At 37.9% G+C, this 18,001-nt stretch overlaps 1 protein-coding gene across 16 annotated transcripts in view; it reads right to left on the reverse strand.

Moving 5' to 3' along the window:
* The window catches only part of RBFOX1 (RNA binding fox-1 homolog 1), a 2,027,925-nt gene that overhangs the window by 1,251,163 nt on the left and 758,761 nt on the right, over positions 1–18,001 (reverse strand). The gene's annotated exons all lie outside the window — the stretch shown is intronic.

The following is an 18,001-nucleotide window of genomic DNA, read 5'->3' on the forward strand; positions in this document are numbered from 1 at the left end:
ATAGGGAAAATGAAGCCTATTGGAACATTATTTAGAATAAAAAAGGTAAAACTTAATTCTCCCTAACAGAATGACAAATATTCTATAATTTTACGCACACACACACACACACACACTCAATGAAGTATTTGATAGCTATTTAAAATTGTAGTTATAGAAACTAGATTACTAGACACCTATGGGACAATGTTTCATTTCTTAAAAAAATCAAAAGTCCATGTTTATTATAATCAAAGCTACATAAATTACAGATTACATGGCAGTGAATGTACCACAAACTTAATGCTGATTGTGTTATGATGAATGTTTTTATTTTCTTCATAATTTTCCATTACAGGATTAGTAACAGTGTTATCTTACTTTTTTAATGAAAAATGCATTTATAATAAAAACACTGCAAACATTTGAATCTCTTGGAAGAAATAGCTCCTTAAACATAGTTTATGACTATAATAAAACAGTCTTTTCAGAATTTTGATTGCATTTTGGTTAACCAAAAGATCTCACTGATTGAGAGGGATAATATTAACATGAATTACAAACTATCAAAGAATCACAAGTCAGTATAATCTGACTGATAGACTCTAAGAGAAAAACGAGCTAAGTCCTTGTTTTGTCTCTACCATTCCTCTGACATCAGCGGAGTTTTCTAACCCAGTAGATCTGTGTTAACTGACTCTTTAAGAACAACAAAACAGCACTAATATCTATTAGGAGCAGATGGTGGGAAGAGGCAAAATTCCATTTCTCACAATGATATTTTTTTAAGATTTTATTTATTTATTCATGAGAGACAACAGAAAGAGAGAGAGGCAGAGACACAGGCAGAGAGAGAAGCAGACTCCATGCAGGGAGCCCGACGCGGGACTCGATACCGGGACTCGATCCCGGGACTCCAGGACCATGCCCCAGGCCAAAGGTAGATGCTCAACCACTGAGCCCCTCAGGGATCCCCCTCTCACAATGATTCTTTTAGTCACATAAAGACAAGAGATGAAAGTGCTCATCAACTTGCAACAATTAATTAGTATTTCAAGAAAGTAAAATAAATGTATATATTGTATGTGTTGTATGTGTGGAGAGACAATAGGGACAGATGATAGATATATAGATAAATACATTTATATGTATACACACAGAGCTGTAGATAGCTGACAGACAGATGATTGATACATACATGTAAATACTGAATACTTATTATATGTTCAGGTTTTGTGCTAAGAGTTTCTATGCATTATCTCCATTGATTCTTTATAAGGATTAATTTATCTCCATTGTATAGATAAAGAAATAGAGGGGCTAAGTAAATTGTCCAATATCACTCTACAATTTAATTCCCATTTGAAGAGAGCATCACCCAATCAACAGAACACAAAGCCCAGCCTTGACCAATGCATATTTTTTAAAGAAAAAGCCAGGGCAGCCCAGGGGGCTCAGCGGTTTAGCGCAGCCTTAGGCCCAGGGCCTGATACTGGAGTCCTGGGATCGAGTCCCACATCGGGCTCCCTGCAGGGAGCCTGTTTCTCCCTCTGCCTGTGCTTCTGCCTCTGTGTGTGTGTGTGTGTGTGTGTGTGTGTGTGTGTGTGTGTGTGTCATGAATAAATAAATAAAATCTTTGGAAAAAAGAAAAAGCAGCAAAGACTGGTGCTGGGCATACCAAAATCATCAACTACCAATTGTGGTTTTTACTTTTAACATATCATTTTTAGTATCCCCTCTCAGTGACTCAGTAACACAGCACAAATGTATATCTGGTCTACAGATGTGGTCCTTCAGTTATCAAATAGCTGTGTAGCACACCTCAACTTTGACATATATATAACTGACCTTTGTGCCTTTGTGTCAAAAAACTACAATTAATATCCCATTTGTGTTTGCACTTAAGGAGAAAAAGTATAATTAGGATTTTTTTTCTATTTGCCTCAACTAGTTCCATTTGGGATTTACTAATAAGCTTAACGGAGATTCTGGCTTTGGAATTAGTAGATGAACCATCTGAAGAAGGATCTTGGAAACCCATAGAAGTGTCAAGGGATGGTATTATTTAATTCTATTGACACAAATTATCCATTTGTGTCACGATATCCTGTATGTTGAGAACTAGATGTAGCAAAAGTAGATTTTCTTCTTATTAAACACAAACCAAGACAGCTAGCTAATTCTATTCATACACTTATCTCAGTGAATGACTCTAGAATTCACCTGGCATGCTGAAGAGGAAGAGACGGGTATTTTTAAATATTCTATTGAAAATGCTTGTGGGTTCAACAAAGAAACTGATAAAAAAAAAATAATATATACTGAACCCAAACTAACAGCATTCAAGGGAAGGACACATTCTTTCAAAATTCCTTTTGGCAAGGATTATATAACTTTTCTTTCTTACATACAACCATTCAACGTATTGGTCAGGTGTCTATGTAATACTAAAGTACAGAGAGGAGAAAGATAGTTCATGCCCTCAAAGAGACAAGAAAGTGACGCAGATATTGCTAACGTGCTGCATGAAGTGCCATGACACGGGTGTGCCCAGAGCCCACACATGCACGGCCAGCTTGTGGTGAGAAAGGGATGGGGAGGACAGTCAAATTGCAAATCAATTCCTTCCTCTCCCCATTATTTCCCTGGTATTCCCCTCATAAGGTCTAATCCTAAGAGTGTCCTGTTAATATTGAAATATTTTATTATCACATTTTCTCAGTTGTAAGAGAGCACAGGGACTGTATGAGACATCAACTTATAAAAGCTTTCCCCATTTAAAAAGAGTTAAAATGTGAAAATGCCTGCATGTTCAAATAAAGGAAATATGATAGTAGTGTTCAGACTGCTTTGGCAACATTTCTGTTCTCCAATATGCCTCTGAAAGTGGGACATTCAATAAAATAACACTTGTTTCTAGATTCAGACAAATTCTATTAAAAAAAAAGAATCTCCCAAATGAATAGACACAATGTTACCCTCATACACAGAGGTGAACATGACTGAAGCAAAGAGACGTTTTTAGCTAACCATTAATCCAGCAAAGCTTTGTGTTAAGATGTGGATATGTCAGAACAGGTTACCTCAAGAGGGCTTTCTTTTGAACTTGAACTGCCAAAATTCCAAGCAGACACCAAAGGGCTTCAGTTTAAGTGGGCAAAAGGTGAATAGTCAGAAGGAAAGTAGAAAGAACAGAAGACCAGACTGGTTATCAAAGAAGAGCTTCCAAAGGGAGGGGGGGAAAGTGAAATAGGGAAAGTTTTCAGAAGGTCAATATTCAAGTAAAGCCATATTTAAAAATATAAATCATTCAGAGGCATAGATATGGGAAAAAGAAAGAATTGCTTTTCAGATTTCAAGCATACTAGGTAAAGAAGATAAAGAGGCACAAACAAAAGTTGGATCAGAGACTGTAACCAGAGATGAGTATCTGTCTATGCTAGAATAAGAGAAAATAAAATTCCAGTTACCATTTGAATGTGTCAGATACTCGGCTTCTGCTCACTCTAGAGTTTGAAACTGTAGCTCATCAACATCTCCAGCAGAGGCTAATCAGGAGAAAAGAGTAAGCCAAATAAAGCAGGTAGTTGTTTTGATTGCTGCAGCAGCTCAAATGAAGAGATGGTGCAAACAAGGTTGGAGAACACTGGAGCTACCAAACCGAATCTATTCTTTCAACCACTATGGTCACTTGTGCCTATTTCTTTCCAGGGAACCACAGAGGAGGTCCAAATATATGATCCATGTCATCTCTGCCTTCTAGATGCTTAAAATATTGATGCTTTTGATCTTTAAATTTGAGAACTGTCTCCGCATTTTACTCTGCTATGATCATCTTATGGATCCCGTCAATGGGTATCATAGCAAGTAGATTCAGATCTTGAGTTATAAACACAGCCAACTGGTTGGAATACTTGGGGAGCCCTTTCTATGCAGTTGAATGGGGTGGAATACTTGGTTTCAAAGAGCTTGTGAGCACCGGGGGGATGAGATTCACCCACACAATCATTGTAAGATCAACAATCCTAAGGAGGGAAGGACAAAAGTACACTAAGAAAATCTAAAGGTGGAAAAAAAAATCCCTTCTGCCTAAGGATGAGAACAAGACTTCATGGAGGAGAAGCATCTTTAAAGAAAGAAGGAAATGGAATGTTTTCAATTGCTATGTTTATAATTGCTAGCCTCAAAAGAGAAGTTTCATGTGTGGGAGTTAGGGGAAAGCACATGGTCAAGTAAATAAATGTAGGAAAGGATGCACTCTATCACTACCATTTAATCTCAATCGTCTACCACTCTCTCTCATCCTTGGAGATTCCTAACACACACTGGTATATTAAAGGTCCTGAGGACCTTTAGACTCCCAGAGACAGGGGTGGTGGGTAAGGGAAAGAAAAACAGGAGACAGACTGAGAATGGCACATAATGTCTCAGTGATGAGAAGGAGCTTGGCCCATTTGAGGAACTAAAAATGACCATGTTCCTGAAGTACAAGAAGCAAGTTTGGCAGTGCATGGTGAAGAAGTCTGAGAGATGGATGGGACATCTGCTTCAAGCAGGATTCTCAACCAGGGGTGATTTTGCTTCCCAGGGGCATCTGACAATATCTAGAGACATTTTGGTTGTCACAACCAGAATAGGTGCTATTGGCATCTAGTGGATAGAAAGCAGAGATACAGCTAAGTATCCTATAATACACAGGACAGCCTTTCCCCTTCTTCCCCCCACCCTAACAAAGAATTATCCAGACCAATATATCAATAGTGCTGAGGTTGAGAAATTCTGGCTAAGTGAGAGATGGAATATGGTGAATGAGCCTTAGCACAAGAAAATTTAGCTCAGTTGACAAAAGGGTAAGGACAGATCAAAGTCACTGAGATTAACACCCAGACTGGTCCTTGCTACAAAGCACAGAAATACTCAAGCTGTCTGATAGCTCTACTCTTCATCAAGATGAAATAAAAGCCTAGCCCAATGGCTTTAAGGCTCATAAATGGTTTATATGTGCGTCATAAGTAAATGACAATGTTTGTGTAACTCTTCAGCAATAACTGACAACTTAGAAGCACACAGAGCACAGGGCTGGCACCATCATCACCATCAGAGGTGTTAGAATGTCAAAGCAGCAAGAGTCTACCATGGGAGTTCAAAAGCAGCATAGGAGGTTTTCCACAATGTAGGCTATACATCCCACCAGTGTTGCAGAAAAAGAGCTAAGGGAAGCCTCAGAGATCTCATTTACCCACTGAAGACGCCTATATGATAGAGGCAAAACATGAGGGCACTTTACAAGGCCACCTAGAAAAAAGTAATTTAAGGTTCAAGAAAGGGCTGATTAAGCTACCTCCCCCCAAAAAGATACATTATGTAATAAAAGAGAAAAATAAATAAATTTTTAGTATCTACATGCAAATATATAGTGATAAATAGAAATTACCATCAATGACAAGACTTACATTTTGAGGATTTTAGTTCAAAATGAGGTACATTTTGACCCATAAGAGCTAACCAAATATTTTAAAGGCTACGAGGTCATAACTCAGGGATGTCTTTAGCTGACCACAGCAGTGAATATAAAATTAGCATATTTCACTCTTAACAGGCAATGCCTTTCAGGTCTGATTCATTATGTAAAATGATTATTCTAAATAGGTGGCTCTTCAATTTTCCCATTAATAACAGGGACATTTCGTTACTATTGGCCTCTTTCTCTTGCCCTTTTTTTCAAAGTGAATATATAGTACATCTTTCTTTGGGGGAAAAATGTTTTGAAATGTGTCTTCTTTGTGGAAAGAAGATGGATTCACACATTTATAAGTGAAGACTTATAAAACCCCAATGGATTACTCCATTATCATATCAGTGAATATTTATTTTATTCATAAAACTTATTCACATACACACATATATATCCATGTAATTTTAAATACAGAGTAGTATACACCTAATACATTTTTAGAAGGTATGATATATGTTCTGGAAGATAGGAAATCTGTTCCTAGAAAGGAAATCTGCACCAATGTCAGTGTTTTTGAGAGAGAGGGAAATCGGTCTATTGCTAAAATTATTATTGTTCAAGTTTTCTGTTACTTGCAGCTGAAATCATTTCTAACAAATGCAGAAGCTCAATAACTGCTAGAATTGAGGCACTGGCAAAAAGGAAACCCTGGATTCCATGGAAACAGAACAGGGCAATTTCTCCAAGTGTGTCATTAGGCCATGTTCCCTGGAGTAAGAGTCTAGGATCTTCCTTGATCTATATAATATAAGCAGGTTGTCCAGGTGCCATATATGTCTTTTTTTGGTGTCAAAACCAAAGGGATGATCCTCCCTTCATTTGGTTTGGTCTTTCCTGTAATAGTCAATTTCTCAAATGTGGAGTTGGAATATAAGGCATCTTGAAAGAAACCAAAAAACAGGCCCTGTGTTGTCCTGAGAGAAGGCCAAACAGTTCCACTGACCCAGTCCCATGAGAGCTGTTACATAATGACAGGGTTCAGGACCCCCTGCCCCAAAATAGGGTACCTTGGCATACTGAATATTTCCAGCTGGAGGAATCTGAAAAATGGCATGTCAAGAAAGACCCTCAGACCCTCCCCTGAAGCAGGTCATCGAACTCTCTCCACTCATCAAACCTAGCATAAAAACACTCATGTTAACCATTTCTCCAGGCCTTCATTTCCTTATGAGGGTTCCCATGTCACATAAAACTTGTATTAAATAAATCTGTATGCTTTTCTCTTGTTAAGCTGTCTGTTAAAGGAGTCCCAGTTGAGAACTTAGAAGGGTAGGGCAAAGAGATATCTTTCCTCCCTTATGATACTTAACTTGAGGAATATCCAGTCTGTGCCTACATTTTTAAAAATCTAGGATTATTATGAGACCTTTGTAAAGGCTTTAACTCTGTAGCGTTTCTATCCAGAGAAAGGAAATAAAATCCTTTAAATAACGTTTTCTGTTTGTTTGTTTTGAAAAGCCAAAAGGATAGAAATACAAAGTATTCCCACCATCAATAGAAAGTGTACTGGCCCTTCTGGGTAGAGTCTAATAGGAACCTATACGGATCAACAAGAATCAGGCAAGGGAGCTAGTAAGAAACTGAATGCAGACGTTGATACCTCATGTCTATGGATTTGCTCTGCCCAACTGTAGGAAGAGGAGTTGAAACAGTCTCAGGCTGGAAGTACCTAAGACACCATCTGGTTTGCATCCTGCCTCTAGGCAACAGAATAACTAAGTCTTTCAGTGCCTGTGGCTTGCTCCTCCCTTACAATCTCAATTTCCTAGATAGTTGAGAAGATCTCCGGGGAAAAAATTGGTTTGAGGGGCACCTGTGTAGCTCAGTCAGTTAAGCATCTGCCTTAAGCTCAGGTCATGATCCCAGTGTCCCGGGTTCAACCTCCAAGGGCTCCCTGTTCAGCAGTGAGCCTGCTTCTCCCTCTCTCTCTGCCTGCCACTCCCTCCATTCCTGCTCTCTTTTTCTATCAAATGAATAAATAAAATTAAAAAAAAAAAAAAAAAGAACTAGATTGAGCCTTAGGGCAGGAAGAAGGGGGAGAACTCAGTACAGATAAATGCATCTGACCACACCTGTATGGTCAGAGTTTTCAAAGCTTTAATAATGCCTGGCTTTATCAGCAAATCACTTGCTTTGCCTTCCCCCTCATACCAGAAAGATTACATATACTAGATGAGATGGCATCAGGTTCCACTCAAACTAAGAAAACAGGCCAATTGCTCTACTTTCTGATTTTCTTAAGTTTCTCTTGAGGTAAGCAAGGGTTTCTGTTGATGCAACAGAAGCCCGCGGAGCCCATGGGAACATAATGCACACGCCCAAGTGCTAACTATGGGTGGATAGCTTGTCAATAGCACCAAATGTAGCCCATCTTCATAGGTACTTTGCACTATTTATAAAGATGCTTTTGTATTCTGTAGCAGCTTTGTGCCAACCAAATTCCCGATGAGAAGGGGAATCGCTCAGCCCGTACTTATAATGTAAATGCTAAGGCTTGTCCTATCTCCAGTTTATCCCACTCTGTGAAAGAAGAAATACTTTGTAAGCTGTCTGTACCCCTTCTCAAAAACTATGGAGAATTTTACAGTTTTATACTACAAACCTCTGCAAAATTTCCCTTCAAGGTCATAAGATAAATGGCCAAAAAAATTCAAATGCCTAAAAGGCCCAGGTGGGTCACAAAAAGGAGGAAAGTGTCTAAATTATACTAGTATATAAATGGCCTGTTGATAAACTGACACTAAGCCTTAGTGTAGGGGAAACACTATAGGGAATGTTGAGAATAGAACATGCCTCAAACAAAGGAAGCACTTTTGCCAGAGATTCCAATTTTTCAAGAAAAACCAGAAATACAGAATTTTGTTCTGTGAAAAGTCCTGATTCTTTAAAGCAGTGCCAATTAACCTGAATTTAAAAAACTGCAAGCCAAATAAAATATGCCCGCCATGCACAACTTTGTGAATATTTCCCCATGACACAACCAGTAGATAGTTGTTGACTGATTTATACCAGGCATTTTGTGAGATAAAGGGGGGAAAACTGTGTCTATAAGGAGTCCCAGGACAGGGACAGAGAAGTGGAGGTAAGCTCCAAAGAAGCAGGGACCCAGTAGATTTCACCTTCTACCAAATGTGAAGTATCTACCAAATGTCAAGTATATGTAGGCAACAAATAACGTTTGTTCAGTAAATAAATAAATGAAGACATCATTTATGTTCACCTCCACCCTAGAAGTAGCATTCTTTTTAACAATCATAATCTTTTCTTTCAAAGCAACAAATATTTATCTTCACACATACAAAAAATTAAGCAAAGCACAGGTATAAAAAAAGAAGAAAGATTTTAAATATTCCATATCTCACCATTTAGAAATATACATTAGTAGAGCAATTTTTAAAAAGTTATTAATTTTATAAAAATGGGATTACTTTGTATTGTTATATAAAATATAAGTCCATATAAAAATCACCATATATTATATTTTATTATAGATTATTTAGTTTCTATGAGTAAAAACTAAAGGAGCTATTACATTTCAGGTAAGTAAACATAAATATACATAATAGATGTTTATATCAATATAATATAAAATTATATGAATAATAAATATATTTATCCCAAGAGAGATTAATGACTATGATATCCCTCTTAAGTTAAGAAAAAAAATTATGAAGTAAACAAAAAATTCAGACTGACTTTTGAAAATTTCATCTCTACCGTCACCTTTCTATAATCTGCACATCAAATGGGAAGGGTCCTATCATCATTCAATGAGGTCACTAAATATGTGAGTATATGGCAATCTACTTCTTATGACAATGTACTGCGTTGGCCCCAGAAGTACACTTTTAGAGAGTAATTTCTCCTTGAACCACCTCTTCATCTTTAACCCTCTCTTAACAATCTCTCCCAAAAACTGGGGGGGGGGGGGGGGGGAAACCCATACAAAAAAAAAAAATCCTTGATTTTCATCATTCTAAGTCACATCTTCCTGTCAAATGGACTGCCTCCTCTCCCTAATCTTGTCATTTAGCTTCTGAATTATGCAGAGATAAATGAGTGCAGCAACCTTTTGGCTGCTAGATAATTTTATCAGCCTCATTTATGGCTTTCTATAGATTGCATTAACTGCCATTTCTTGGAGATAAAAGGAAAAGTGTGCCTTCTGCAGAATGCTCCACTGAACAGCATGAGCCTTGGAAGCCACTAAGAGCATCTGAGAGCTGAAGGAAGAAGGTGAGGATACTAAATAGTCCGTCAGAGGCAGGGTTTGTTTTGATGGGCAACCCAAGCCAGAAGCCTGGCTGGCAGGTGTGTGTGGACCCATAACTAAAATCTGTCCTGGGAAAACTTCCAAGCAACTCCAAACAGAACTTGAGGCAGGAGCTCTTTACTTTTTTTTTCTTTTTCTTTTTTAAAAGCAAACGCACCCACTAGAAAAAGTAGTTCTCTGATGACATTTCAATTAGATATTTTAAGAATTTTAGGAATTACATGTAATGCATTCAACCAATACTACATATGCACACACACACACACACACACACATATATAAACAAAAGTTCCTGTGCTTGAAAAATTCATGTTGTCCTTGAAGGGAACATCAGGGGAGGGGAGAGGAATTTATATCTGTGTAAAATATAAAATGGCAAAGGATTAAATGAATGAGAGTTGCCTACTGAAATCAGTGTCAGCCTAAAAGAAAGGCAGAAGGATAGAGGTGGTCACATGAGTGTATGTATTGGTCAAAACTCACCAAAATGCACCCCTCAAACAAGTGCATCCTATGGAATATAAACTGCACCTGAAAATGTTGCTTTTTCTTTTTGTCCTTTACTGAAAAAAGAGGAGACAGGTGAGATGTAGTGGCTTCCTGCCATTTATGTCCTCATGCACTTGCTTAAGACATCACCACAGGGGAAAACTAAATGATGAGCACAGGGGAAAGGAGGGGAAATTTTGCAACTTCTTGTGAGTCTGTATTTCAAAATCAAAAGTTGAAAAAAGTGTTGTGGCTGAAATTGGGGGAAGGTTTAGTAATGCATGCAGCATAAATATTGAGCATCTAAGACTGCCAGCTCCTGAAACACCAAGTGAAACAGATCATACCTCTGCCCCATGGAGCCTGTGATCTATCAAGGAAAGCAGATGAAGAAAAAGAATGGAAACGAGTAGGTAAATTAATTAATGGTGTATTGTAGCAAGAACAGAGAAAGAAGCAATCAAGCTGAGATGGAGAGAAACTGGGACAGAGAAGAAGGTAATAAGAAAGGACTCTTTGAGGTGATGTTTTATCGGGTTCCTAAAGGATGAGAAAGAACTGGGCTGGCAAAGAGTTAAGGAAAGAGCGCTCCTGGCAGCAGGATGGAGCTTGGCTTGCTAGTGGGACTGAAAGGAAGCCAGTGAAACGGAGTACAGAGAGCCAGGAAGAAGAGGTTGAAGTGACTTAGCAAGGAGAGGTGTGGCAAAGCAGATTTGACCCGTGACTTAAAAGAGAAAATACCAACTTTTTTTCAATTTCTTAATACTTTCAAGTGTCACCTTTAGTTTTCAAAATAAAGAAAACTGGCCACTTCCATTTTCTGTTGTCCAGATTACCCCAGACCATACTCTCAAGACATGTGAGAGAAAGCCTGTGACTCTCAGGTGAATTGGTTATAGGAGCCAAATAATCTGTTTATTCCAAGTACGTTTGCCACATTGTCAGAGACTGGTATGATTTCTCAGACACTACTTCAAAGAGAAGTGCAGACTATGTGTTAATACCCATCCCTGTCTTCTTAAACAAACCGAAACTGGTAGGCAGAAAATAAGCCTAGAAGTAATATAACCAGAGCACACTTTTACACAGAAAAAAAAAAGGAGGGAGAAAAGTGCCTATCAACAATGTGTGGTGTCAAAAGAAGCAGTATGATTGAAATATTATGGAAAGCCACTGCCTTTACTGTCAATGCCAAATCGTAACGGTAAACCAAGGGTACCTGGTACTGTTTAATTCAGAGGAACCATAAATCTGGAGCCCGCAAAAACATCTGACAACAGTTAAAGATGTTTTGTAAATGTGCATACATATTTATAAACATAGCAGCAGAAGCAGACGAATGGAATAAGTGTGCTTCCCCTAAAGTCATCTGAAAGTCAAAAAATGCCATTAATTACTTTGTCACGACAACCTTGTTCAATTTCATCTCAGGTGACTTATCAGCTTTGATACAGAACTGAAATTTTAATACCAAATTGCAACCAGCTACAGAGGCAGCATACCTTAAAACACAGAGCTTCCCTTTCTTCTAGGCAACATTAAGCTAATCTGCCCTGACAGAAGAGGACTCTTCGGAACTAGCTAGCAAGTCTCCCAAATATGAAGCAGTAACCCAAATGTCAATTACTTTTCCAGTGGTAGACAAATTGCTAGCACACTAATGCAATTTAAGCCCAATAATTAGATAACAGGACTACAGAGAGGGCCTGGTGACAGAGCTTCTGAGATAATAGAATCTAGTGTCCTACTTCTTAAATATTAACATCATTCTGTCTCAGTCAATCGGTTTATGGTAATTTAAAAAAGGGCAAAGCAAATTCCTTTTATTGCTAATAATATTGTGCTACTGCAGAGTTAGCTTTGAAGGTTAACAATCTATGGGGTCAAAACTTAATCATGTGTTATCGTGCATTTATGCATTTTCTTTCATCTCTTTCTTTTGGAATGCCCTCTTTGTGGAAGGTTAAGGGTTTATGAGAAACACACGTGTGAGCATCAACACCCCCACATGCACACACACAATGTACTGACAATAGACATCCATTGTTAAATGAGGCCATCCAACTCAATTAACAATATAAAGAAATCAATCCATTAATATTGCATACATTCTAAAATGTCTCAACTTCATCATCTTTTCTTCCCCCCATCAATGGCTCATATTTTAAGGACATTGTAGACATGCCCAACAAATTAGTCTCTAATGTCATATGTTCCTGCCGTCACTGTAATACACATAATTTTATGCTGATATTCAAATACCTCCAAAGAATATTAGTTTCAACTTCAGTAAATAGTGATTTGGTCTGTTTTGGGTGGTTGGATAGACTTTGTTATTTTTATTTTTATTTATAGATTTTTTTTCAAGTGCCTAATGGGTGCTAAAGCTTCTAGGACCTTCTAGAATGAACTAGAACAAATGTGAATTCCCCAAGACATTTGCTCCCCAATGTTTTCAGTAATATATCTGAATGGATAGTCAGAAGGGCCAACACTGACTTGGTTACACACTGACGTATAAAAATGACTTACTCTAAAAACAAATTCTGCATCCCCATTTTCTTAACTGTATCATGGGAGGAATTAAAGCTTTAAAAACTTTCTTTGGAAAATATAAAAAACTTTCTTTGAACAGAATTTGGTATAAAATGAGAAAATAAGTAACTAGATGAAAAAACAAAATCATACATATTAATTTTGTTGGTGGCATGTCGGCCATTCATGACAATAAAAGAAATAAAGTTGACGCCACACTGGAGTTGACTTTTCTATGTATATGTATTCATGAGTCAGGTACAGGCCAGTAACACAACACGTAAAAGAAACTGACCCAACAGGAATTCTGCAGACATTTACTTAAGAAAGCCCTAGAGTTACATCCTGACATATTTGTGAAACAGCCTTTCTCTTAACATTTTTGAACAAAGTCCTTTTTTCTCTCTAACTCAGTATCCTCCTTTATAATGCATGGAGGATGGATTGAATAACCTCAAAATTCCTTTGAGGCTGACGCAAAGATCACAGGTCCCCATCGATGACAACAAATATTTGAATCACAAGGCAGTTCTCTCTGAGTGACCCAACATTCCTGGACAATTTTTTGCTTGTTGGAATAAAATGATCTCAACAATACATGAGATAAGAGATCCTCCTATAAGAGTTAGGTTGTGAGCAAATATGTAAAGGGAAAATATCCAATGAAATCAAACATATCCTTTGTTAGGAGGGGGACACCTTGCAAACAATTTAATGACCTGATGCAGACATGTTTTTCCTCCCAACTCAGGACATATTATTTATTTACTCAGTTGAGTATAAGACATAGTGGTTAGCTTGCATGTGAGGTCATGGAGAATCATCTGTATTCTTGGTCACATGCAATACTCTGAGATACAGTGGGAACAGAGTAACTGAAAGGACCCCAATATTTACCAACCATATCATGCTCACTCTGAGGCATAGTCAATTTTACCACCATGCTGGTTTTGAAAATGCAAATGCATCCCAATCAATAGATAAAGCAGGGAACAATTTGAAGATAATGTGGATTTCATACTTACTTGTGTTTGATTTCATCAAACACTAGGTTAACACAGAAAACTCCACCCAGTTGAAAATGAGCTGCACAGAAATACTCAATAAGACACACAAACATGTACCTCAAACATATACCTGCCAACCTAGTTCACAATATGTGTTATGAGTCAGGCTCACTCACATCTGGTGCTACACTTTCCATCCAGTTTCAGAGACCTTTCCTTTTCTATCATTTCTCAATAATTAATCAAAAGCTGCAACCTTCCCAGTGCCCACTTTCACAAGAAAATTTCTCATCTTCTTCAATTTAAAGTACTGGTTTACTACAGGACTTGTGCATTTTAATCATCTAACACATGTGAAACTGTGCTACTGTTTTATTTTCTTTAAAATTCACTGATTTAAACTGAGTGGCTGGGGGCATCTTGGTGGCTCATTGGTTGAGCGTCTGCCTTTGGCTCCGGTCATGATCCTCAGGATCCTGGATAGAGTCCCACATCAGGCTCCCTGCCAGAAGCCTGCTTCTCTCTCTCTGTCTGTGTCTCTGCCTCTCTCTCCGTGTCTCTCATGAATAAATAAATGAAATCTTTAAAAATAGATAGATAGATAGAAAGAAATAAACGGAGTGCTGAAAAATTAGAGAGGAAGACAAACCATGAGAGACTTCTGAGAAACAAAGGATAGCAGAAGGGGAGGTAGGTGGGAGGATAGGGTAACTGGGTGACAGGCATTAAGGAGGGCAAATGATGAGAGCACACTGGGTGTTATATGTTGGCAAATTGAACTTAAATACAATTTAAAAATAAATTTAAAAGGTTAAAAAAATGATTTATTGATTTATTTGAGAGAGCGTGTGCAAGTGTGGAAGGGGTGCAAAGGGAGGGGGAAAGAACCTCAAGTGGACTCTGCACCAAGCATGGAACCCAACACAGGGGTCAACTGCATAACCCTGAGATCATGAACTGTGCTGAAATCAAGAGTCGAATGCTTAACCAACTGGGCCACCCAGGCACCTCTGTGCTACTATTTTAATAAAGTTTCTGTTGTTGTTTTTAATGTGTCACTAATGAAATGGCCTGTGATCTTGTTTTCCCCATAAGTCCTGTGGTTTTTATTGCACTACTTTGCACAGAGTGGTGATTTTTAGGAACACAGAGGACATGTTTGTTTTTTTTTAAAGATTTTATTTATTTATTCATGAGAGACACAGAAAGAGAGAGAGGCAGAGACACAGGCAGAGGGAGAAGCAGGCTCCATGCAAGGAGCTCGATGCAGGATGGATCCAGGTCTCCAGGATCATGCCCTGGGTCAAAGGCAGGTGCTAAACCACTGAGCCACCCAGGGATCCCACAGAGAGGACATGTTATAGCAAAACTGATGGTACTTGCTCTTGCTAAGAGAAAAAGGCAGGTGGAGTCACAATATCACTTGATTTTCCTCTCTCTCTCTCTCTCTTTTTCTCTCATATCAGTTAACTCTACTACATTTAAGATTCTTAAAATTGTACTCTCTGGGCGCATACAATGAAAAAGGTTGAGCAAAGCAATGCAAAAAGACCATCCAACTGCTTGACATTATGGAGGATTCTAACCATTTTAGAGGCAGCAGTTCTAATATAAATACACTGTATTCATCTTTCTAGAACTATTAGGTAGGCTCATGCTCTTTTAATGTCTTTCAAAATCAAGGTGTTTCCTGAGATAACAGAAACAATTTGGCTTCCCTTCAAATGGTGTCCTCCCAGAAGCTCATTGCCAGCACCCTCTGAACATCTTCATTTGTATTTTGTAAATGGTGCCATCTCTGAACCTGGCCATCTCTGATGACCCATGCTGTTTGTACAAGGTCAAAAACCCTGGATGGTTGAGTGTTGGAGAACATTCCAGCTATAGTTTATGGCTGTGCTCAAGAGTGTTTGTACAGCCCAGGACATAACTTATGTGTTTTTGTTCTAGCCTTGATAACCTTCTGATAGGTAGCTGTGGTTAAGTGTGTTGGCAGAGCAGTGTATAAATTCATCGTGTTAGCAAGCGTCCCACACAGGAAACAAAATGTACAGTGAGCTCTCAAGTCTCTATTGACATATGGTTTTACTTCTTTGCTAGTATTCACAGATTAAACACATTCACCCCACATCCCTCCCCTGAAAAGTTTGAAATGCACAGTGCCATGTGAATATGTAGACAACTTAAATGATGTGCATCAGGTGAGCATTATTTAGTTAATTCAAATCCATTATATTATTACAGAGATTAAAGACCTTTTAGTCCAACGTGCTAGAAAAGCAATAAATCTGAATTAGATCTACCATTTTAGTCACTCAGGATTAGACCTTTTGGTGATGTGATCCATTAACGTGCTTTAAATCTATTGATTCATCCTAGAAAGACACAATTTAAACTCAGAAGTCACAAAATGAACTTTCCATTAAGTTTGGGAGACTATGGTCACAGCTCATTTGACTTTTATGAACTAGAAAATGTGATGTAGACCACAATGGCATTCTATTAGGGGAAATCATGCATTTAACCATGTAGCAAAATACTGTAGTCAATTATGTGAACACACACCTATTTTACACATGGCTGCTTCTCTGACTTTAAATTATTAAGGATGTGCATTTAGCTTGTTTTAAGGAGTATTTATTCCCAAGTAAGAGATCCGTGATAAAACTTTGTTCAAAAAGTAAATGAATATTTTTCATTTATATTAATTTTTTTCAGTAAGAAACTGGAATTGAGCATAGAAACTTTTGCTGTGTTTATATCTTTGGCTCAGAAGAGAAAACACGTGACCTATTTGCTTTTTATAAATGAAAAATATATATATTCTATCAGGGAAGGAAGAAAAAACTCAATCAGAAGCAGGTTTTGAGATTCATCTCTCAGCCTGGAAAACATAATGATAATGTAAAAAGGAGGTGACAATAGGGAGGAAAAAAACTATTTAGATAAGGTTTAGTTTCTCTTTTCTAGAGTTCATCTTGATGGTGTACTCTATAAACATCATTTTCTCTCAATATAATTTTGTTTATATTAGTATTAAACTTAAGCCAGACTATATTAATACCAGGCTCATTATTATTCTAGATTTCAGCATGGGTACACTTTAGTTCCAAATATAATTCAGCCCAGTTCTTCACTGAATTCATCAGTACCAACTTTTAACTGCTAAACTTTCCCTCCAAGTTCCTAATCATAAAACTCTGACTACCCAAAAGCCCAAAATGTCTGATATTATCTAATCCAAATCCTTCATTTTCAGAAGATGAATTAAGTCCTGCAGTGGTTAATGGACATGCTCAAGGTCACACGGCTCTGCAAAGACAATCCACTCCAAAAGCATTCTCTGTCCACTAGGTCAAACTCTTTAAAAAAAGAGTTCCCCTCCCCCCCCCAAAAAAAAGAGTTTCCCCTTTTGTTTTAAAATAAGATCTCCCTTGGGGCACCTGGGTGGCTCAGTGGTTGAGCGTCTACCTTTGGCTCAGGTCATGATCCTGGGGTCCTGGGATCAAGTCCTGCATCAAGCTCCCCATGGGGAGCCTGCTTCTCCCTCTGCCTATGTCTCTGTCTCTGTGTGTCACTTATGAATAAATGAATAAAATCTAAAAAAATAAAGTAATAAGATCTCCCTTAAAATTCATTCATAAAGGTATAGACAAAACATGTAATATCTTGAATATGTTTGAAAGTTGTTCCAATCTATGTTTTCTTCCCTTAAATCTATCTTGTCATCAATTCTTGCTGATTTTTGCTTCTTTTTATATACTCAAGTTATTTTTTTTTCCCTTCTGCAAAGTCACAATCTTGTCTTGGTTTTCACCTCTGAATGTCTGTCTGAAGCACAATGAAAATCAGTGCTGTAACATCTACTCTGAAGATTCTCCTGCATCAACCAAAAAGGTTGATACTACTCCTCTATTGCTACTGTCCGATTTAATCTTTGGAGGAAATAGGGAGGCTGGGTCAAGTTCAAGAAATAATAGAGAAGTTAATTGATAAGACTTTGTCATGAACTGTGCTCAGGTGGAGCAGAGATGATAAAGAGTAATTCAGTGCTGGCTTGCAGATCTACAAAATGGGTAGGTGAATGTATGTGTGATTTGGCAAGATGGAGGAGCCAGCACAGATTGGGGTAGGTAGGCAAGGGTATGGGTGTTGATTTCAGTTTCAGATATAATGAATGAAAGGGGTCCATGAGTTATTCAT

Source organism: Vulpes vulpes, chromosome 3, assembly GCF_048418805.1.
Source record: "Vulpes vulpes isolate BD-2025 chromosome 3, VulVul3, whole genome shotgun sequence".
Taxonomy (NCBI): Eukaryota; Metazoa; Chordata; class Mammalia; order Carnivora; family Canidae; genus Vulpes; species Vulpes vulpes.